At 38.3% G+C, this 23,509-nt stretch overlaps 1 protein-coding gene across 1 annotated transcript in view; it reads left to right on the forward strand.

Moving 5' to 3' along the window:
* The first annotated feature begins 9,485 nt into the window (after positions 1-9,485).
* Positions 9,486-23,509, forward strand: part of LOC125179126 — a 70,544-nt gene continuing 56,520 nt past the window's right edge. The window contains exon 1 of the mRNA XM_047884355.1: positions 9,486-9,832. The gene's annotated coding sequence lies outside the window, so the exon portion shown is untranslated. The remainder of the gene's footprint in view (positions 9,833-23,509) is intronic.

The raw sequence follows: 23,509 nt of genomic DNA on the forward strand, positions 1-23,509 counted from the left end.
TATTTTACCCCTTCACCATGCAAATCACGTCTTTGTACTCAGAGTGTGATTGTTTTTGTCTCGAACTTGAATTTTAATGTGTGACGGATCGATTGCAAGATGAATAATCGACTCTGCGACACGCATGTACTCATATATTATTTACAGCCGTGGAATATTTTACAGTATCACTGACACGTGAACCGTTACAGATATTCAATGCAGCTAAACAATGGACCATCTACAGTGCATTATAGATGATAACGTGTGTATTCTTAAATGATTTTAAACTGGGAAAACTAAAGTCTGCTGACAATGTTGAACTTTGGTTCATGATTTGATATTCTCCCTGAAGTTGAAAGAAAAATAAAAACTATTTACTTATAAATTCAGTTCTCTGGCAGCCCTTGAACACACCTTTACTCATACAGTTTTTATTATGCCTTATTTTGTATTTTTAAAATAAATTTATTTTTTTCTGTAAATCATATTTTTAAATTATCGAAGTGCATTTCGTTATTTAGATTACTATTCAAAATCACGACATGTTGCAAATAAGGGATTTTAAGCATATATACACATTGTTTACTCGAACGGTACCTAAAAAGATTGTCTATTGCTATCGTATGACAATGAAAGTGTTATTTTTCAGTGAAGGGTAATTTCCTGCACACACCACACAGCTCCCCTTCTCTATAGGCTGGCGTGGTGTGCGTGAGGTCCTGCGCTCAGAAACTGTTTTTTTAGCGTCTCTTTATTGCCTGACTTTCCTCCCTAAGAGGGCCGGGATGACAGAAATCCTCTGTGTGAGAGAGCTTGTGCAGGCACTCAAGTTAAAATAATTCAATGAAGTACAGAGTGTGTGCGCCGACTGTCGCTTGAGAGGAAATTATCCCCACTTGTGCATTTTGTGTGGGATGGCACCGAACAGGCATGTTTAGAAAAGCTGTTTCTGTACAAATAGCTACGTGCTCTTAATATATCATTAAGAAATATAACTCAGTACTCACTGCAGTGAGTGACAGAGAGCGCATTTTCTCGTCGACGAAAACGTGAAGTCACGGACAGACGGACGGACATAACGAGCTCAATAGCGCATTTTTTCCATAAATGAGAAATTGCGCTAAAAAGAGATCTCGCTTCTTATTTACAATCAATTATTAAGAAAAATTATTTGCATGTTTAGTATGTTGAAGAATCTTGCGACAAACACTTCGATGTATTATTAGATTATGAAGTGTGACTCTCTGCCACCAGAAATATTGAAGCAAGTTAATTGTTCGTTTCAAACAATTACTGTATTTAATAGCGCATGAATTGTCTTTTCAATCATAAAATTTCTGAGCAAATAAATTCTTAACTTCGAATGATGCTCGTACGTCTGAAAAAAAATAATAANTTTTCAATCCTAAAATTTCTGAGCAAATTAATTCTTAACTTCGAATGATGCTCGTACGTCTGAAAAAAAATATAATAAACGACAGGTAAATTTAAAAATTCTCAGAAGTGTGAGTAATTATGTTTCGCTCACACAATCGGACAAATAAATGGATAATAGATTCAGCTGATATTTATTCAAATAGATACGAATGTTTCAACTGGTAATGATTGGGCCGGTTGTAGAAGGAAGCTAAATTCAAATTCTTATATTATACTGTAGTATATAGTAGATTCAGGATGGATTTGGAGTTTGGCGGTATCTGGTATCTATGAAGTGGTTGCGGTATTTAAAATTCCTTGTTGCCTCGACGAGTCCCCGATACTGGAAGGAAAATATTTCCACTCAATAAAAATGAATTTATCGAACATTAAATATATGACAACCTACTCTAATTTATGAATCAAATAATGACTTAAATAAATAAATACAGACCTAAGATTTTGGTGCATCTCAGTGTTCAATGCAGTTCAATAGAAAAGGACAGTTGGAGGCTTGACGTTGGAAATTTGAGATAAAGATATTGGAACGTAGGTAACAGCTAAGGAAACTAGTTCCTCGGCCTATAGCAGAGACCTCGTTCACTTGGTTCGAAATTTGATATATTAATAATAGATTGTTGAATTGTCTAGAGCACCGTAGAAAAACTTGAATACAGGGCGTAAATAAGTAATATGAAAAAGCAACATTCACACCAACGAAAAGATAGGGGAAAAGCAGCCAGGAAGACGTTTAGAACTTTTGAATCTCCCGATGCTTCTCCGGCTGAAGTCGCTGTATACTTGAGTGTTGAATGAATAACGGAGAATTTGCGCAGATTTGAGATAAAAAACGGTACGAGATGGGATAACTTTACAGTATGGGAGCTGATAAAGGAATGCTGATCCTAGCCGATAATTGCTACCTACTTAAACTACGAAAAAACTGAATACAACAAAATTCTGAATACAACACAAACAAAACAACAATATCAAGCTAACAAATTTAAAAGGAGAACTACAAATAACATCAATGGTGAAAAAATTTCCCACAGAAGGCGTAGCTTTATTTTATTTTTTATTTTTATTATTTTATTTATTATTTTATTTAATTCAAGTACTGTTATTATGTTGCCTACTGCTATTATATTAGTTGTTCTTATATTATCGGTAATAGTGTTATTATATTATTGGTAATATTTTTATTATGTTAGTTTTCTTGCATAATCTAGTTACAAATGATTAATTTTAAGGACTAGCATCGGAAATTTCACCTTAAACAACAGCAATTACATTTTGTGCGTACAAATTTGTGATATAATCAAGCATGGATTTTAAAGTAATAAATCCATGGTTAATTGAGACATTCTTTTTCTTTGATATTGTTGATAGTATAGTTATGGGTCGAAATGAAATCTTTCGAATTATCATCAAGTCCATCGTGAATAAATAAACTAATTAGATATTCCAAAAATTTCTAACCAATATGTATGTTAACTCAACGGCTATTTCTTTGCTGTTGAGATTTTCTCGGTCTGCATAAAGTGCATAAAATTTTTTTGGGATGCTCGAGCACCGTCCGTCCGTCGGATAACGTCTAGCGCCGTGTTCCGTGTGTCGCTTGCCTGCACTTTATTAAGGCCACTTCGCCGTAGTAAATTACACGGGAGTTTTATGCTACCGTCACAAATGTGAGCTGAGGCACCCGCATGTCAGGGTTTCCTTACTACAATCGCGAAATGTCATCAAGCAATAAAAATTTCATCTAAAGAGAGGGTCGCCCGCCAAAACATCAGTATGTGTTCTAACGATGTCTCATATATTCGTCTTTCTTCTCAAATCAAAAATCACCAAAGAGTTCTAACCTATAAAACGCCTCATTTCACGCCGTAATACAAGTTTGAATTTCCTCGTGAATTATTGGTCAACGTGAATTATTGGTCCTTATTAACTTTTCTTCCTTACCTTGATGCTCTGGAGCCCATACTACCGTTTTCAATCTCTATCGCCATAGCAACGCATTTAATGAGTGTAATGAGTGGAAAATAAGTGTTACACCATTTGAACAGTTAGTAAAATTGTAGGAAATGGAAATATATGTGTGCTCATTAACTTTGGCTACAAGGATTTGATTCTGCATAATATTAATAATTATATCTATCAAGGTTTCATTCATGAAGAGATATTAATCTCTCTTACTATTTTTGACATTAATTCATTAATTCCGAAGAATTTCATAAAAATCACGAATACAAGTCATTCGAATTTAAATGTTGATTTGAATTTGGATTTCTGTAAATCATTGTATTTAAATCGGATTTGTCTAAATCATAAATATTTCGAATGCATATTTAATTGTGCGCAAGAGTTGATTTGCGCACAATTAGCTCGACGCATGCGTGTTCATAGCCTGTCCGTTGACTTCATGTCATGCCTGTGCATATTAATTACCCAGCTCCAGTCTCGGAGCTGAGATTCATCTCTAAATGAATGGTTCGTCCTGGACTTCAGGCGCCCGGGGTTCCATTGCAGGCCCCCAAAGGATCTCCGTAAGATAACTTGCCTAATGAGTCAACTGCCTGGGAGCCTGTCTCACCCTCGCTAACTTCACTATAATAATGCGCACCGACACCCCGGAGGGCTTTCATATATAACGGTCTCTTATAGTTGCATCACTTGGCGGAGGTTATTTTCTTGTTCCAATTAAGTGACTTAGTATCGAGTTCTCTTAATATTAATCGAGTTATTAGCTGCGGCTTATATCCACGTGACGATTAAGTGTACTTTGACCGCTGCGTGCACCTGAGCGAATTTGCTAGTACGGCCTCAGGTCTTCTACTCGGCAACTGTTACATGATAATATCACACAGTCATGCCAGAGTAAACTAAAAGTTTTCCCCCGTTTCCGATTGACCTTCAATGCAATTGGTGCTTCATTTCAGGTGAAGTGTTGTCAAACTTCGAAAACATCCTGAGAGTTTAAGGCTTAGAAGACAAACTGGTACTTGGTTGATCAAATAAAATTGTTTTCAAAGAGTATTTTTAAAAATTAATTTTAATTTGTATAAACTAAATCGAAGTGTGACAGCAATTAAAGATGATGTTTGTATCAAAATTGATGCTACTAAAATTCGAATAAATAAATACTATGCTATCGGTTGATCGCTATTCCCTGCAATGTGATCCGATGTGATCGCTAATCCCGGCAATTTTTCGATCCCATAATTCCGAATTCCGTATGTAATAATACTATTATATGCTAATTAAGGAAAAGCCCGTTCAAACCCTCATTTTTTATAGAACACAAAACTCCTATTCGACTCTCGTTTCAAAATTCGAAAAAAATTATTGTGTGTTTTAAATTAAATCCATGTACAGGAAATTAAGAAAGCAAATTTTAATTTTTGGTCAAATGCTTTCATCCCTGACTTTCATTACCTTACAATTCTCGCACTGAAAAAAATGCCAGGTCCAGGTATTATCCCAACTCGATAGGTCTCGTGTATACGCGCTGCAACAGCCCTTTATACATGTATATACGCACCCCAATAGCCCCATATACATACAGTATATATGCGCCTCCACTAGCCTAAGATACATACATGTACATACGCCCCCTCCCCAACAGCTCCTTATACATGTTTTATACGGTGCTAAGAACCAACAACCCACACAACAAACACTAGAAATAACTTTGACAAATATCTATGAGATTTGGATGTTTAAGTTCTGTCATGTGTAAAAAATTTTCATATTCAGTTGATTTAGAGTCAGGTAACCAAAGTAATTCATTCAACCTTAACGAAATTTGACTTATAAAAACATGCGAGCAATCTCCAGTGCTCGATCGGATGGCATGGCTTGCCCTGCAAAATTGTGATCCCTACAAGCGCTGCGATATGCACAGGTCGGCAGCTAGCGAAGCAGAAGGCATTAAGGCCTAATTCCACTGAGGTGCAGCGGGGGCCACCAAATGGCTTTTGCATGCAGCAGTTTGCCGCATTCAGTCCTCGCTGTAGCCTTCTGGAGGGACAATCTTGCTTTTTACGGTCTTTTTGCTCTCTTTTGCTTGGGGGTGCAAAATGTCGCAAGAGGGACCAATGTGTACTGCGTTCGTAAATTAGTTAATCGGTAGATTTAAACCTTATTAATTCTAGGTATGAATTAATTCAGTGTGAAAATGTTTTTCGTGCATTCAAATTATGCACCGATAACGAGTCTAGTTACAGATAATGATTTTCATTCAAATTGTTTAAATTAACAGCTTAATTACACACATCATAGCTAGCTATCCGAGAATCCATATCATTAGGTATTCACTTAATCATTAATACCATGAAACTACCGTCCTCAAAACATTCAATCGATAATAGAAATAGTTCTCACGGTCGCTGGAGAGAACCCTCCTCTTGCCGCTCGACTGTGTTGATCATCAACGAAGACGCGTCATCTACATGTTAGCTTAGCGGCACCCGCTGCCACGACATCCCCTATGCTGGAGCTTATCCCCTTTCTCGATAACATAAAAGACACCCGAGACAGCGTTCCGACCAATTTAAGCCCTTGTATGCCGGCATGCACCGTCTAAATCTTTGCCCAGTCTTTTGCTCGGGTCTGCCTGCTCTATGAGCGCGTGCGAGGAGCAGGATGCCACAGGAATACCGAGTGAAATCCTTTCTTTTGTTGTTGCATTGAAAAGGAAATGATTTTATAGCAGGATGATTTAATGATATGAAATTTCTCCTATTATTATTAATTTGTGACCAAATTAACTTTTTCTCTGATATCTTCTTTACAAATTAGCTAACTTTATTGTAAAAGTACCATTCAAGTTTAAGACATGCTTTCTCCTCCTGATGTTGAAGCTATCTGAGAGTTCGCCGAGTAATTTGATGTCAGCCTGTATATTTATTGATATGTGTAACGATTATAAAATATACTTGAGGGACAGGAAATTTCCGAAACCCCGCATCCTTATAAGTAATGTACTGTTGAAGGTGAACCAAAACAAATCTTCCCTCTAGCAGCGTTAGCTATAATGCTCTATTATTGGGTGCTTCATATATTTTACACATTTTTCAGAATTTGTTACGTAATGATTCACTTAGGCTAATTTTAAAATTGTTCATTCTGAACCTGGCTGACAGTGAAGTCATCCTTTCTTTCATCCTTTGAAGTCCAATTGCCAGAACTGTACTTTGACGACAATATCACTGTCCACAGGAAAAAAATTGCATAAAAAAGCATTCGCAATTTGGGGATGAAAGTATGATCGAAAAAAATAACGTAGTAAGTGCTTAATGCTGAATGACTTGTGGTGCACGGTATGTTCTGCATTATAGAAAAACCTACTTTGTTTAGCGATTAAATATGGAAAATAACGCTAATGAAAATTTAGCGCTTTAGTTTCTATCTACTCCGTATACAGCGAAAAAACACGTAACAGTGATGCTTCCCTCATACTATATGTACAGTGGGGGGAAATAAATATTCGTACACTTGAAAAATCGTATTTTACTGTATGTAAGTACACAAACTTAACAGGAAAAGTGATTTAAATTATGTATAGAGACGCATAGTATTCAAAAATACTATCAAAAGAAATTAAATCTCAATGCAACAAAAAACAATGACACGTAACAGTGATGCTTCCCTCATACTATATGTATATTGAGCAATTTTATTTGTTCACCTGTCCAGGTTCTACAGCGTTCACAGTCAAAGTTTCGCAAGTTTCTTTCTCAATAAATCAAAAACTGGGAAAAGTTGTAAGTGATTGACTCTCTAGCTAATTTTTGATGCAATTCTATGTGCATACTTTAACAGCCACGAAGCATCCGTAAATTAATTTTTGGTTGTAAAACCCGTAGAGTTTACTGTCTGCAGGTTGAACCTCGCCATGTATAAGCGGCTGATTGGGCATAGGCGTTCTTTCTCTTACACTATGATCCTTTTCCAGACGAACTCTCCTTTACGCTCTGCTTCCGTATCAATACGAGCTCTCTTTTTACACTAGAATTTTTGTTTGAAAAGAACTCTTCCTTCAACATGTTTTCCTTGCCCCATGTTCCTCCATTAACAGTATGCTTCCTCTTCCTGATGTACTCTTACTTTAAAATATGCTTTCATTGACATACGTAATTTCCTTGCCCCTTGTGTTTCACTCTCCATACGTACTTCTCTTACTTTAGATCATGCCCCTCTTTCCAGACGTGCTCTCTATGTACTCGATGTTTCCAACTCCTGATATACTTTCCACTTATACATTGCTATCACTTTCAAGCTTACTCTAATGCTAAAGTATTTTTTAGGCCATAATCTTCCTTGAGAATATATAAACTTCTTTACCCAGACGTATTTTGTATCTATATTAAGCCTCCATTTCCAGATGTACTCGCCACTTACTCTAAGCTTCCATTTCCAAGCTTTATCTCCTCTTAAAATAGGCTTTTTTCAGGACACAATATTCCTCACGAATATGCTACTCCTCCTGACGCACTCGCATCCAACACATTCACTATAACCTCTTCTTCCTAAACCTGTTCTCCAGAACTAATCACCTCCCTTAGACTCGCTTTCCTGGCTTGCGTGAATGCTTCGGACCCTTTGTCTTCTAGATGAATAACTATGAAATAACTTAAAATTATTCCAAATTTGGATAACGGAAAACTTTATAAGTGATGTCATATACGGCGTCTTACGTTTTTCGTGATATTTTCGCGGACTGCCCAACAGTTCCCAAAAATTAAATTAGAAACGCTCTGCCAAGCAGGGTCGAATCATTATAACAAAATACCTCTCCCAAAGCATAAAATTACAATTATAGCTTTATCTAGATATTCAGCGCAAAACTGTACGACTATTTGGCATGTGCTTTTCTACTCAGGAAAATTTTATTCGTAAATAATAGATTGACGAAGGAAGATGTGCGAATACTGTTTAGTTAGCGAGTTCATTGGACCTGTCCACTGACCTCTACAAAACCGTCTGTCCAAACCAAGGCCGCTGGTATAAGACTAATTTGCTCCTGTTGAGCACACTTTATATTGGATTGCAATACTGTGTGGGAAAACATCATTACCGACCGTCTTCCAAATCTCGACCAATTATACCCTAGCTTGCACGCTTACCTCCTTCCTGTAAGTTCTCTCCCTTTCACTCTAATTCCCCCTCTATTGACGTGCTTACCCTCTCCCACAATTCTTCCTTTTGCAGACGTGCCCTCACTCTCTCTCTCTCTCTCCGACCCTCCCATTGGTCTCGGTCACAGTACCTCCTTGGCCGCGATAGCGAGCGGTTGTGCAGACAGTCTACGGATGTTGTACTCCTGCCCTAGCAACCTGCAACTAGGTTGCTTCTCTATAGCCACCGTAATTATAAATATTTATACTGCTATGATTATGTATGGTGTCGTGTGTGATATATAATCAATTTTTTGCCGTGTTTCGATTATGTATTTATGCCGATTGTGACATTAAGCAATAATAATTGACTAGGCTGCACAACCTTGAAGTGGTATTCATGATGGTTTTTATTACATGCACTTATTCTCATATTATTGAGTCCATCAATGACTTAGCCTCGGATGATGCTTGAAGACTTGATTTATTTCTTCCCATCAATTTATTCTGAGAAAAAAAAGCGCATGAAGGAAAACGATCTTGATGTACGTTGAAATCTTGATCTCTCGAATTATTTGATAATAATTTTTTCTTTACGTCCATAAGGTGAAATTGTTGATGTAAAAAGTTCGAACTGATCGGGTTGTTAATTTGTGAGAGTGACACAAGTAATGAACCTGCAATGAAACCTTATAATAGTTTATTATTGTCTCGAGGTGCATAATTATTCCCTTGCCAACAAGAAATTCCGCCTGAGTTAACCTTTTATTCGCTTGATTTTGACTTATGTATTGCATTTTTTTTAATTCACAATCCATGAGGCATATAATGACATGCACACACCCAGCGGTAGTGACTTTTTGCTTTGCCACTGGATTCGATATTACGAGCGCACGAAGCGCCTGAACTTTTATCAACAGAAATAAGTTTTAACAGAAGTTAATTTAACTGGTCATTGGTTTATTTTTCAGTGCTCGTCTGCATAAAAGCTGGTGTAACCTCAGGCCGTAGCCTTTAAATTTGTGGGAATTTGTCGTGTCTGAATAAACTTAAATTCCTCAAATTTGCTGGTTTACATAGAGGAAACTATAAATAATTTCCCATGAGCTTCACCGAACTATTACAGTGATATTATTGTTGCCGTTTTTAGACCAGAAAACGAGACCTCAACATAATTACAAGCCGTAAAATTCGTGACCATTTGAAGACGGTCCCTTGTCACGAAATTCCCTCGCACCTCAGCACATTTGAGAAGAAGAAACTCGGGCGCCTGCTTGCCGCTTGGCACCGCGGACGCAGTGGCAATAATTGCTAAGGTGAGACTTTGTTGCATCGTCCTTGATAGTTATCCAGTTGCAGTGGGCAGAGTTTTGCAGCCACCCTTGAAGTGAGGTAAATTTGTAAGAAAGTATAATTGATGTAATTGTTTCTGGGTCTTCAGAAGACTTGATCAAGAACAATTCATTAATGTTATCCTGAATGATAGCGCACGTTTTGACGATTTAAACCCCGTTCTATGAAAGAAATATAGGAGGATTGAAGATATAGGTAATCTATCCTAAAACTAAATATACCACACCTGCATGCTTAGTTTGATATTGTGTGCCTGCTCTTTCAGAATCCCGGACACAAAAAGAAGTTTAGTAGTGATCGTTTGACCTCAGATTCAGATAAAAAGAGACGTTTTTCTTATGTACTCATTCTTATGCCGTTATTCTGATGTACTTTCGTCGCATGCTGCTGCTGCTGCTGCTGCTGAGTTGTAATAAGGACCGATATTGGCTTATTGATGGAAGTTTTTCTCGAAGCCTAATGAACCCCAAATCATTCGCCAACTTAGTCCTGTTCAGCTACAAGGTAAAATACAATTGGAACATTGAGACAAGCTTTCCCGGTCTCGACTTTCATCTTGCCAAGCCATCCAGTTACAGCGGTATTACTGATACCAATGAAATTCAATGGTCAGTTTACGACTTACGTTATGAAGGATCGGCCAGTCGTGGCGTGAGGCGTTTATCAAGCTCTGCCTGCATAGCGCCATTATCGCTGTCTGTTCAATCTACGTAATTTCTATGGCTCAGAATTTATTACCTATAGTTGTTGGTAGTTTCTCAGTAAGAAGGAAGACGTTTTGGGGATTTGTGACTAAATTTCTGAAGTAAATTTAGACAAAGAGTCGTTGAATGCAGTACTAAAGTTGAAATGGGGCATTTCTGCCAGCCCCATATTTTTTAATATTGGTTTGCGAACAACTATTAACCTTTTTTAATTTACTCCCTTTATTTAGTATAATCTTTCGAAATGTCATTTCGAATTTCTCAATGTACAATTACAGTATCTAAGCTATGAACCTAAATGAGGAATAAATATGCCTATTTTATTTCATTAGCTTGTCGTTATTGGACTGAGGTAACCTATTTCGTCTACTAAATTCAATGTAAGAATCTTGATCACACTTAATTATATGGAAAAAATTGCGAGAGGCTTCCATGAATCTGCCCTAGCAATTCTGGTGCTGCGTAGCATCCAGTCCATGAAGCCTCAACAGCCATTTTTCGGCTGCGGCGACAAATGTGTCGAGCGAGGCGTCGATAGAAAGCTAACGGCTCCCTGCGGTCACCTGCGCGGCGTCGCATCACCGAATCGGGGAGGTCGTAGAGCGAGAGAAATGATAGGCGCGCGGTGGTAGCGATGCGGCGCGACTGGCGACCAAGAGAAATGATGGTCGCGCGGTGGTAGCGATGCGGCACGACTGGCGACCAAGAGAAATGATGATCACGCGGTGGTAGCGATGCGGCGCGACTGGCGACCAAGAGAAATGATGATCACGCGGTGGTAGCGATGCGGCGCGACTGGCGACCAAGAGAAATGATGGTCGCGCGGTGGTAGCGATGCGGCGCGACTGGCGACCAAGAGAAATGATGATCACGCGGTGGTAGCGATGCGGCGCAACTTGAGACCAAAAGGAATGAAAGGCACGCACAGAAGGAGATGCAGTGCGACAGGAGATCAAGAGAAATGATAGGGGCGCCGTGGTAGCGAAGCGGCATGGCTGACAACCGATGGAAATGATGGGTGCGGGTGGCAGCGATGCAGCGTGCCTGAGACTTACGGAAATAATGTACAAGCGGCAAGGGCAACGAATGGGACAACTGCGATATGGTGATTTGCAAGCTGCTATTTTTTTGTATTAGATTCTATTTACATTTAGAGGTTAAATTCAAGATTTGATTCTGGCATTTGGATAGAAACTAATAATATATTTTTCGTGCTGCACTACTCAGTACAGATTTTCATTTGGTAAGATAGCTTCTCAGTAATAATTTTCCTTCTGTGTAGTATATTGCTTCCTGTACATTAGATTGTTTATAACTTTCATGTATATTTATAGCCACACTTAGCTCCTGTTTGATCAGAATATTTCCCTGCTGATTAGCTTATTCTTTTTAAATAGGCTTGCATTTGTGGAACTCTTTCGTGTCCGAATAAACCAGATGGGCTTCGAGACAGAAATGATTACATAAACGATAACATATCCTAATAACATCGAGGAAGATTATTATTATTAAATAAAAAATTTCGTGTCAGGCCAAGTCATTTTGTAAATGTCCTGCAATTCATATTGCGAACAAAATGCCTAATCACTTTGCTTCGAATAAAATAATGGATCATTGACCAGTCAAAGTCGTTCGACCAGCGCGCGTTATTTTTCTATGATTACTCATTTAAAATTAACTATTAATTAATTATTGCACAGCTTCTCTGTTAAGGTCAAAACCGGAATCTTCATAGAAAGAACATGCATAGTTACAGAGGAGACAAATTTGAGAATTTGCTCCAAATGTCTTACTTCTTAAAACTGCATTTGGTGAGATACTTCAACAATATTTCCCAGCCTGGCAAAATTTCAATGTTCTTACTTGCTTGAGATATAGCCTTCGTCTACCGTAATGCGAGGTGGCAATTTCTGCGTACGACTTGAACGAATGACGTCGGGCGGCGCATTTCTGTCTGGAGGCTACAAGATTACTGGCCGTCGCCATCCTCACGCAAGCGAAAATTAACGAGCTTTGCCGCGGCCTTGCCAGTTGCGCCCCTGAATGCAAAGTCAATCGGGAGTCAAATATAGAGGTATTTACAGGCACCAATATCATCACCTTTACGAATAAGAGTTGTATGCTGCGAAATATGAGGTGTATACTGATGAAGATGACGTTCATCTAGACGAATACGAGGTGTATTCTGATTAATCAGATGGACATACAGACTAATATGAGGCGTATACTGAGTTCAATACGTAGGCTACTGGCACCTGATGAAACCTCCATAGCTATTGTAACTTGCGGGAGAATAATTCCAGAATAATGTTCATGGATTATGATGAATTGAGTATATTTCTTTTGTGAGAGGCGACGGCATTTAGTGTAATTTTTCATAAAAAATTGTTCATGCAAATTGCTCAGTAGTAATTCCGTTCTCCCTAGAAAAAAAATTCAACAATTTTTATTTCTATGTGATAGCGAAATATATTAAAAGAATTAAAAATTAAAAAATCCAAGAGATTCAACGAGTGGCAGAAAAAAAAATTCCCAGGATGGTTGCCAACACGTTATAGTTCATTTAGGTTAAGTAGGATGGAAGTCGACGTGAGTATCACAACATGATTGATCGCTCACGCCGGCCGACAAATTACCATGAAGTACAGCAACATTTGCCGTCGTGCGTGAAAATAAACTTACTTTACAAGCAGTGCAAGGATTTGCACAGTATTGCTTTCTATTCTCCACTGAATAATCAATAATCTTCCAGAAAATAAAAGATAAAAAGAAAAAAAGCATGCTTGTCGGTAACAGCAAGACTTGATATTGGCTGTTGCACGATTTCCTAAAGTAGGGCAAGCTTTTGTCACTGTTTTCTGTTGATTATGCGCGCATCTTACGGCGATTCTGGAGGTTTCAGGGTTAATTTTTGTACAACAATACATCTAATAACTATTGGCTTCTGAAGTACCCAAATGGTCAATATTCCGTACACGTACAGGCTCGCGAGTCGCTTCAAAAGTATAATATAGATATGATTCGAATGCATTTGCTACAGGATTATTACATGGAAGTGATGTAGCAATAGTTGTCGTGAGAAGAAAAGTAACCGTCCGAGTCTATATACATGAAACCATAATTAAGGTGAGGAGAGGAGATCGACCATTCAAGTTGAACTTCAGTCCAACGTCACTGCCCTCCAATATTTGAAAAAATGTACAGCTCCCATGCCGCTGCCATTCAATTTACAAAAGATCCCAGGCTGAGGTCACATAACGCCTACGCAAAAAGGCGACATGGAAATCGAGTTGAATTGCAAACAAGTTAAGAAAATCGAATACATTAATTATTGAACAACAGGATAGTTCCCAGCCAAGCAACAAATAATTTCAATGTTTTAATCCCATATGCAATAATCAATAATCACGCTCCTCAATCACTGTTTATCGTTTAAGCTCTCATTCCGATTCAAATTGTCGCTGTAGAATATTTTTCATATGAATAAAAAAACCTTTTCCCTCAATACGAAAAATGCCATCAGGCCAGAATTTGATCAGCTACGATTGCTGACATTTACAATGTAACTTTTCAAATGAATTTTCGGTCACTTCATGGCTTTCTTCCTTTTTGACATCAAAAAAAATTTTGCTTGTCTTCTTTTATTATGTATTAATTAGGGACGTTTTATTTGATGTTTTTGGTATATTACTATGAGCTCGTACAATTTATTCTCCAATTCAGATGATAGATGACGCATGGCTTGTAACTCTTATTAATGTCGTCAATTGTTTTGAGGACAATTGTTATTAATGAGCTTACGGTTGCATTGACGTCATATGGTGATGCGCTCTAATTTCTATTGATGCACAAATCTGAGCATGATAGCGGCTGGCTAGCTGGTGCTTCCATATACGGCAAAGTTTCATGTCCGCTGCATCATCACCCAAGTCTCAGAATAAAAGTATCAGGCTGGCTGGTGCGTCCATGTACGGTAAAGTTTCATGTCCGCTGCATCATCACCCAAGTCTCAGAATAAAAGTATCAGACTGGCTGACGTGGCGAAGGCTGCATCAGTTATCGCAGCTCACCTCGACTCAGGTGGTCGGAGGCTCTCTGCGTCATCGATCAGAGCGAACAAAAGAGTTGCTCGGACACAAGCAAGCACAGAGACCAGCGATGAGGCTGCGGCCAGGGCGAGCGCCATTAATTTTATGAGGTGTGCGCCATATCCCTATTGAAAATAGTAGGCCGGTTGCCGTAGAATTGCCGTGTTTTAGCCGCACCATGACGCGTGTATGATTCTCATCTCACAATAATATTTTTTGGCTTGTTTGATATTTCCGGAAAAAAACAATTTCCAAACGTCAAAATTTACGCGTTTATTTCCTCGCTTGACCTGCGTTGAAGATTTGGACGTACAAAGTCATTGGCTTCAAGCAAACTTCAGTTGAAGTAAAGTGAAAAAATTAGTATCACGAATGGTGATCATTCATTAAGTGTAAGGAAAATGTCCTTACGATTTTTGATAGCATTAAATCTACTGTGCAAAGTCAACGGTACTTTATACTACATCATTTCAAATCTGTATTTCAGCGCCACAAGTCACTCAACTTCAAGCACTCTTGATTTGTGTGCCTATAGAAAGCCTTGCAAATAACCCGTGCTTGCTATATGGCATTCCTATCTCGTAAATACGACGATTGTTTAGAATTACTTGCGGAGAACAAATTTGCCTCAACGACCGTCATTCCGTATGCCCCACCGCTCCCTCCGCCAGAGGCTTTTGAACACTCGTTTCAATTTGTTCAAACTTTCGTACAGAAGTTTAATTCAAACTTCTGCACAGAATACACCGCATATCATTGCGCTGAGTTTCTATTTTGCAGAATATTATTACATGGCCGAGATGGTCGCATATGTTGCATTATTTATGGCATTCTAGCGCGGGACAAAGCGTTCACGCTTGCTTGAGTCTTCAGCTTCTGTGCTGTTCTTGCCTAACTTTTAAATCTCGCTGAAATGCGGCAAGAATACCGCAAACAAATTATTATGTTACTGAAGTTCCCTTTAATACAAGTTATGCATTGCTTTCATAGGAAAAGATGCTAAGTTTATGAGAAAATACAGCTAGGCGCTTATCATGAAGTTGTGGGGAAAGGTGTTACGTCTGTAGATTTTATTTTTATGTTTTGTTATCTGAAGTGATCATTCACACTCAATTTATATCATGACCAACATAAGCACGTTGCTTACGGTTGTAATACGAGATTCAATTATTTATTAATAATTGAGAACCATCATGGTAAAATTGTATAAATATACGTACGAATTAAAATTATACATGTTAATCGATCGCTATTGGGTCGATAGCAATGTGATGAATGCATGAATGCTGAATTAATCAATCGCCTAAAACAGCGTGCGTTAATATCGACCGAATGGATAATATTTCTAAATTTTACTTATGAGACGTGCAACGGGAAAAAAGCTTAGAACGGAACCTAAAATTTTCGTCTGGATTTCGTGCATTCCTCTGTTACAGTTTACTTCTACAGCCAATACAACGCGTTTTATTACAATACATCTCGACTATGAGATCGATGTTAGTTACAGGGTTGAGATGAAGCTTTAATACAGGGTTGAAATGAAGCTTCAATGCAGGGTTGAAATGAAGCTTCAATGCAGGGTTGAAATGNTGCAGAGCTGAGATGAAGCTTCAATGCAGGGCTGAGATGAAGCTTCAATGCAGAGCTGAAATGAAGCTTCTACAGACGAAGCCGTAACGACGAAGGCGACGTCGAGAGATGCACTGACGTTTATGGAAGCTTCCAAAGTGCCGATGATCCTAAGATCATTTCTCTCTGTCTCTGCCAGCTTCACAAACAATTCATTTCCCTTCACGTCTCCGTTAAACAATCCTTGTATTCGATACTCAGGACCGTGTCTTGCGTAAAATTTGATTGTATACCGATTCTGTAAAATGTATATTCAGAATTTTCAACGTCCTCACATATGTAATCGTTAAAATGTTTTATTCGATACCGGAGAAATTTTGTAACAATATTAATGAACAAGTATTCCTTCCATTGTACAAAATTTTTATCCCTGCATTTTCACCCATAAATGATATAGATATTAAAAAATATAACTCAATACTCACTGCAGTGAGTGACAGAGAGCGCATTTTCTCGTCGACGAAAATGTGAAGTCACGGACGGACAGACGGGCAGACAGACGGACGGACATGACGAGCACAATAGGGCATTTTGCCTTGAATGAGAAAATACGCTAAAAATATATTATTGTTATGTCTGGTGAAAGAATTCTTGCCAGGCTCTGCATATGATAATGAAAATAATTACCTAAATACAATGTGGTATTTTAATTAACTGTGGTTTCTTCAAAGTCGATCTATATATAGCGGCGTAGGTGAGAACGTCAGCCCTTAAGTCTTCTCGCCGCCACGTAAGACTCCAGCGTTGATCTACCACTCGATATTTTCGAGGGGATTACGCAGGCATTTTCTGCGCGAGCTTCAGAAACGGAGGGATTATTTACACCTGCAACTCGTCACTTTATTCTCAGAAATGTTTTTTCTTTAGTTCCGTCAGGATTCGTAAGCCGTTGTAAAATCGTGATGCTTTAATGCGAGAGTCGATTTTTTCAAGTCCATTGTTAAACATTTGGCGGCTTAAGAATTTGTACGAAATTTCCGGAAACAGCAATGAATTTTGCTTAATTGATTTAGATCTTTAGGACTTGTTTTTTTAGTAAAGAATTCTCGTGAACGGGTACAGCTTTTTAACGTTAACCTACTCTGCAACCAAGACTGTGAATTATTTATTACCATATTGGCCTAGGCAATCACCTATATTGTAATATACCCATGTGAGAATTTCAACGTATGAAAATAGTGTCGATAAAAGGAAAAGCAGCCGGAGAAAAATTATAAAAAGTATAAAACTATCCGATTATCGCGAAGATTTAGCTCACAGGACACGCGTCCTTTCTCAGGGCGAGACCGCTGTAGGAGCATCCCGAGGCTCTGTATCCTAGAAAACACTGCGCCTTTTATGACTTTGTCCGGAATTGGGGTCCACTGTATGCTGAAACTGCATCGTTGTCCTGAGTCGGAGCTTTGCTACACGCAGGCCAAGTCTTCCCATGAATTACGTGCTTTGCGTCTCAGGCTGCATATCATCTTATCTTGCATGGGTAGCTTACCAGAGCACGCCTGCATGATAACAAGTTTCTGAAAGTCTGCAAGCACTCTCGAGCTAGAGCTTTAGGTTGTATTGCATCAAATCTGAAAGTATGCAAGAGCAAGACATCAGTCGGATTTGGACGAGTATACAACTCTGGAGTTAAGTCAGATATAACTCGGGACTGGCAGCCGCGTCACTTTTTTTCAGCTCCAGCGCAGCGCCGACGAACTCTTATCCAACTTCACGTACAGAATTTTAAAGTGTGGGCGGCCGTGCTTTGTAAAACATTAATGTGGCCATGTGTCCTGAATGAGGAATGACTTCTGAATTTTGACGAAATACGCTAAAAGCATGTGGAGACGAGGAATGTGCGAAGCGTTGGAAACTTTGAAATGCAGCTGAAGGGAGGATGTAGACAACACGTGTTACCTATCACCTTCAATGCCTCTTCTTTATAATGTTAACGTGCCTATTGTCAATACGGGGAAATATGAACATTTTGTAGAAAAAGGTAGAAATGTGCATTGGTTCGTTTTCAATTACGGTAAAATTTGTCTACTGAGGAAAAGTTCGAATTTATGGGCAGTAATGAGGAACAAAATTTCCATGATCATCGGAAAGAGAAATAGTTGAAGAAAAAGGGTCTTCTCATTACCAGCGTTATTTCGAACAGTCATTGAAACTATGGCAATATCCACCTGATTGATGGTGGATGTCAAATCCCATTGTAAAGGAAATGATGGAACAGTCAGAAGATCTGCATGTCGTTGATTGTTTGCATGCAGATCCTAATTTCAATTCCATTGACGTGACAAGGCGAGCGATTCTAATCTGCTTCCAGAAGTTCCTATATGAATCTGCGAAATTTATACTCTAGTCTATATTACATCGGCCACAGCTTTTGAATATACGATGCACGATGAGTTTATTGAACGTTTTTGAATTCCACGACCGTCTGCGGTCGTCCTAGTATTCGACTGCACCAATTCCATCCTGAAATAATTTCGTAGTAAAGGATCAATCAGGCGTCAATTTCGTATTTCAAATCATACCAAGTTAAAAAAAATTCAGGTTATTCATGTGAAAATGAATTTAACCAGAAATAGCTACACTAAGTGCTGTTATTATAAGTGTTGAAATTCTTATTATAGTTTCTGACTTAAATCTCGAGTTTCTCCTCCTAACTGCAATTTTATTCAGAATCACAATCTTCCAATTGAAGAATTCGTGAAAGTTATCGGAGTATAATTCTGAAATATTAGAGGCTAGCAGTTTTCGGCAAATTATTTAGCAGCCGCTATTGAATTTGCCATTCCTTCCATTAATTATGAACCGTACCCAAATTATGGCCCATCTGCGAAAGAAGTTAATTATTTTCACAATTCATGGCGTAGCAGCAGAAGAAATCCATATTATCAATAGGAGCTCCCTGCATCATCCTTGTGCGCAATAATGCTTTGAATTAGAAGATATCCCCTTTCGTGGGTCGCTCCTCGTGACGTTAATATTTCAGCATTACCTCTAATAATTTTGGACCGGTGCCAATCGGTAATTTACATTTAGCTTTTTAAATAATATTTCAACCTCAGCATGTGTCTGTCTGAGCTTCTTGCTTAACATCTACTCATTAATACTTTTAATACTTGTTAAAATAGTTTTCATTCTGCGTCTTGGACGTTATTATATAGCAGTTGCATGGCAAATTGTCCCCAACCCTGAGTTTACATTGAGGACTGGCGGGCGTCTGCCTTCAGTTTGTACGGTGAATTCGTTAAAAACGTTTCGGAAATCAGCTTCTACATTTGTTCCAAAAATTTTTTGAATAAAATTGAAATCAGATGAGAAAATGTAGGTATATACGAAAGATATTCAAATCTATGTTACCACAAAACTACAACGGAACCGGAAAACCTATCGGTTTAAAGTTTCAATGGGATGAGAACTGTACGCGCTATTAAGACCAGGCTCCAATTCCTTCGCAACCGTTCTAAAATCCTTAAATCTGAACCACCAAAGGTGGAAAGGAGATATCTTGAAATCGCTTTCAGACACAGCCGATCTCGTCGCACTGTTCAGCATAAAGGTGAACAACAAAGAAAGAAAGCTTAGAAACTTTCGTAACGCCATCACGACTGCACCGGTGCGCAACGCGCACAACTGGATTCATAAACCAGGTTAACCGAATTCGGGCAGGAATAACGTCCTTATACCTGAAGACGAAACCTATTTTGAAATTATTCACCAACAAACATGCAAATTGACATTCGGAAAATATTTCAGCAATATGATTTTCAATTGCCTAGCTGTACATTGTCTCAAACATGATAAGTAGAGCAAAGTACTGTTAAGGTTTTTCTTACCATCAATCTATCTTGCTGCTATCGCTAACGGTGGCATGGCTGAGGTCTCTTGGGGCAAAGTTAAGTGTACCTAGTTGTTTTCCGACTATTTCCTCTGTTCATAAGTATGACGAACATAGAAACTTACTTTGCATGCCTCGAGACTCTGAATTATACCCTATTATACTGGTTCTCAACCAATTATTAATAAAGATCTTAACCATAAGCCTTATGAGTCAGTAATTAAATTTATTTCCTTTCGAGATCATAGTTTATGAAAAAAGTTTTTGGACTAATTTTTATTTAAAGATTATGAAATTAGTACTTTTTATTTGTTAATCTTCCAAGTGCATTTCTGTAGTAACATTTTCTACAAAAAATGTGGTTTTAACTCTTTGTGTGATGTGTGATAAGTCAGTAAAGCATGTAGAGACACCAGTTGAGTGAAATTGAAATTCAGACCACATGTTCGTGGCATTTTCCCGCTTAAGTCATAAATCTCATCATCGATCTCCATTGGCCAGAGGCGCCTTTAGACTGAAAGCTGTACACAGCGCCACGAGCTCTCATGCGGTCTGCTACCCGATAATCTCGAGGTTAAATAGGGCCTTTAGCCCCCCATGGGGCCATATCGATGTCATTGATGCATGGCTTCTCTTGCCTCTTCAGAGCACGCAGCCCTGCAATCATCAGGTTCTGGCCATCGCTGGGCTTGACTGCTGCCCACCACCAACGCATAAATAATTATCACTAGACCTTGAAAAGCTAATATTAGGTAAAATTTGTTGGAATATTTCATTTCGCGATATTTCCAAAATTACATCGATGGATTTTTTGTTTTTGTTTTTGAAGTTTCATTAGGAAATTTTGTTATTGCATGCTATCTTAATTATTTCCGATTTTGCTCGTCTTCGTTTTTGTTGCTTGCTTGTCATTTCCTTAGCAAGAGGTATGTATGCTTGGGGTATTCAGAAACAAATGTTATAGTTATGTTCATAGATATTTCATTTTGCTTTCAAATTGTTCATAATCTCCGTCCCACAATAATCGTCCGACTTATATTTTTTGATACAGCTTCTTCCTCAATTATTAATCCATCAATAATGATTTTTATTTCAAATGCGAGTTCATACTGGAAGAAATACATATTGCCGTCAAAGCTCACAAGGGTAAAACTAGTTAATCTATTCTAGACGAAATTCCCTGGGCTAGCTCTATAAATAAACAAAATTCCCATGACAAAATAAAATTCAAATTAAATTTTAGAAGTAAAACTTTAAAAACGACCGTCAAAACTGAAGTCCATGATAAATTGTATAAGGTTTACTGGCGTCTTGGCGGGAAGTTATCTCTGGGCATTAAGCTGAGGTCGTCGATTAGGCTGCCTCGAGGCATACAGTTTCCTGCTCGAGTTGCGTGAGGTGTCATTTTTTAGGGCCGTCTTTTACAGGGGTGACTGATCACGAATTTTATGGCAGCACACGGGATCCCCTTTATCGACTGGAAACAATCGGACACTGCGTGAGGAACGTCCCGCTATTTTTAGGGCTCTGCCGTGCGGGATCACCAGCTAATTTCTACCTCACTTCATTGTCATTGTTTGACGACTGCATGTCATGCCGATTGTTTGATTGCGGGCCTTTTATCGCCCGACTGAGGTCCATCAAAAGCAATCTCTGTAAATTGCGCATCGACAACGTGTCCTATTTTCATGACTTCCTTGATATTTTTTCGCGCGGTTGCAGGCGATTTAGATCCAATTTATTTTTTTCGTGTTTTTTTTTTCTCTCTGTGAATAACGGTGAAACTAAATTTGTTCTGAGGGCAAGATTCTATTTCGAGAACTGGTTACACATATTCTCGGAAAAATGATATCCTTACTTTTTACAGTTTCATATTTAATTTTATATAACTGGCTTTTCATGAATGATGATGGAAGTAATTATATATATTAAATACTTTGGTAAAATTAAGCTTTGATACGTAAAGCTTTTGTTTGGTTTTGCTTCATTCCAAAAATATCGAGCAAAAATCCCAAGGCCCTGCCTCCCAGCGATGCATCGAATCGAATTTTTTTTCACTACACTGAGAACTATGGGATTATTTTACATAACATTTTACATTCTGGCAACCCCGATTATTTTACATTTAGGCAACCCGTATTATCGAGGCGAATTGTGTAGTGGAATTTAAAATTATCCAATTTTTGGGAACGGTTGTGCATCCACTTTATTACGATCAGCATACGGACAGCACGAAAACCAAAAAAATTGTTGAGATTTAATGTTACTCACTTGCATGTTTTTGTCAAGCAAAATCAATAGCAATGAGCATATGATATTTTTTCCAATAAAGTTCGGTCTCGTTTCGCTAAAACTTGTACCTTCCCAATAAATATTTTAGCTTGGGCGCTCATTTCTTTTGAACTTAACTTCCTTCAGATTCGCAGGGCTGGAGGCCATCGATCCTCGCCGGCGTGAACCTCGTATGTCCGACATCGCCTTACACGGCCTTAGACCTGCCAAAAAATGTCGTATCGAGTGCCAGAGAAATTTAATTGTTATCATTTTCTAGTATTATGCAGTGTAATAAAATTTCTTCCTACGATTACCGAGAGTAAAATAGATAAACTGTAATTAATCAGCAATAGCAGCTGCGGGGAATAGTCTGCTAAAACATTTTTACGGACTTGAAACATTTACTCAGACGAGAATATTTGAACATTTTTATATTTTTATGTAGGATGAGCCCAACTCAAGTTATATCAAATGGAAAAATTTTCATAATGATTGATCGATTGGAGGTACCGGTGTCCATCACTAATTCAGTGAACATACAATTTTTCATTTAAAATGTCATCATCAATATCATTACCTATTTACATTGAAAATACCACTGAAACGATAATACTTTCATGATGCACGAATTAATCAGGACCTTAATTGCGTAGCAACTAGCAATGAATCAGTGTCTGTGGTAGCACATTCTTTGGGGCTCAGAAATCTAAACCTAGGCATGTAATAGGCAAGAAGAAGTCCTTAAGAGCTTGTAAGCTTGCTCTGAATATTCTACTCATTCAAAGTTATATTGTTTTATTTGCGTATTTAGAAATTCTGCAGTACAACTTATTCGATACGATGCAACGTTCCAAGGAAAAGCATAAATTTTAAATTCAATTCTTCAACGATTTCTAAGTTTTAATGACCTTCAAATGGTTCCAGTTAAATGTGGCTTCGTTTTGACGAGCAAGCTCGCCGCACTAAAGCTAATAACTCCTTGTGACTTGAAGTGATGTAAACTAGAGAAGGCCCCGTAAGAACCTCTTGAGCAAAAGCTGTGAACGTGATAAGGCGCTTCTCACGAGCCGACGAAACCGCCATGAGAGATCTTGGGAGTTGGGACGGTAAAAA

Source organism: Hyalella azteca, unplaced genomic scaffold (assembly GCF_000764305.2).
Source record: "Hyalella azteca isolate HAZT.00-mixed unplaced genomic scaffold, Hazt_2.0.2 contig15271, whole genome shotgun sequence".
Lineage (NCBI taxonomy): Eukaryota > Metazoa > Arthropoda > Malacostraca > Amphipoda > Hyalellidae > Hyalella > Hyalella azteca.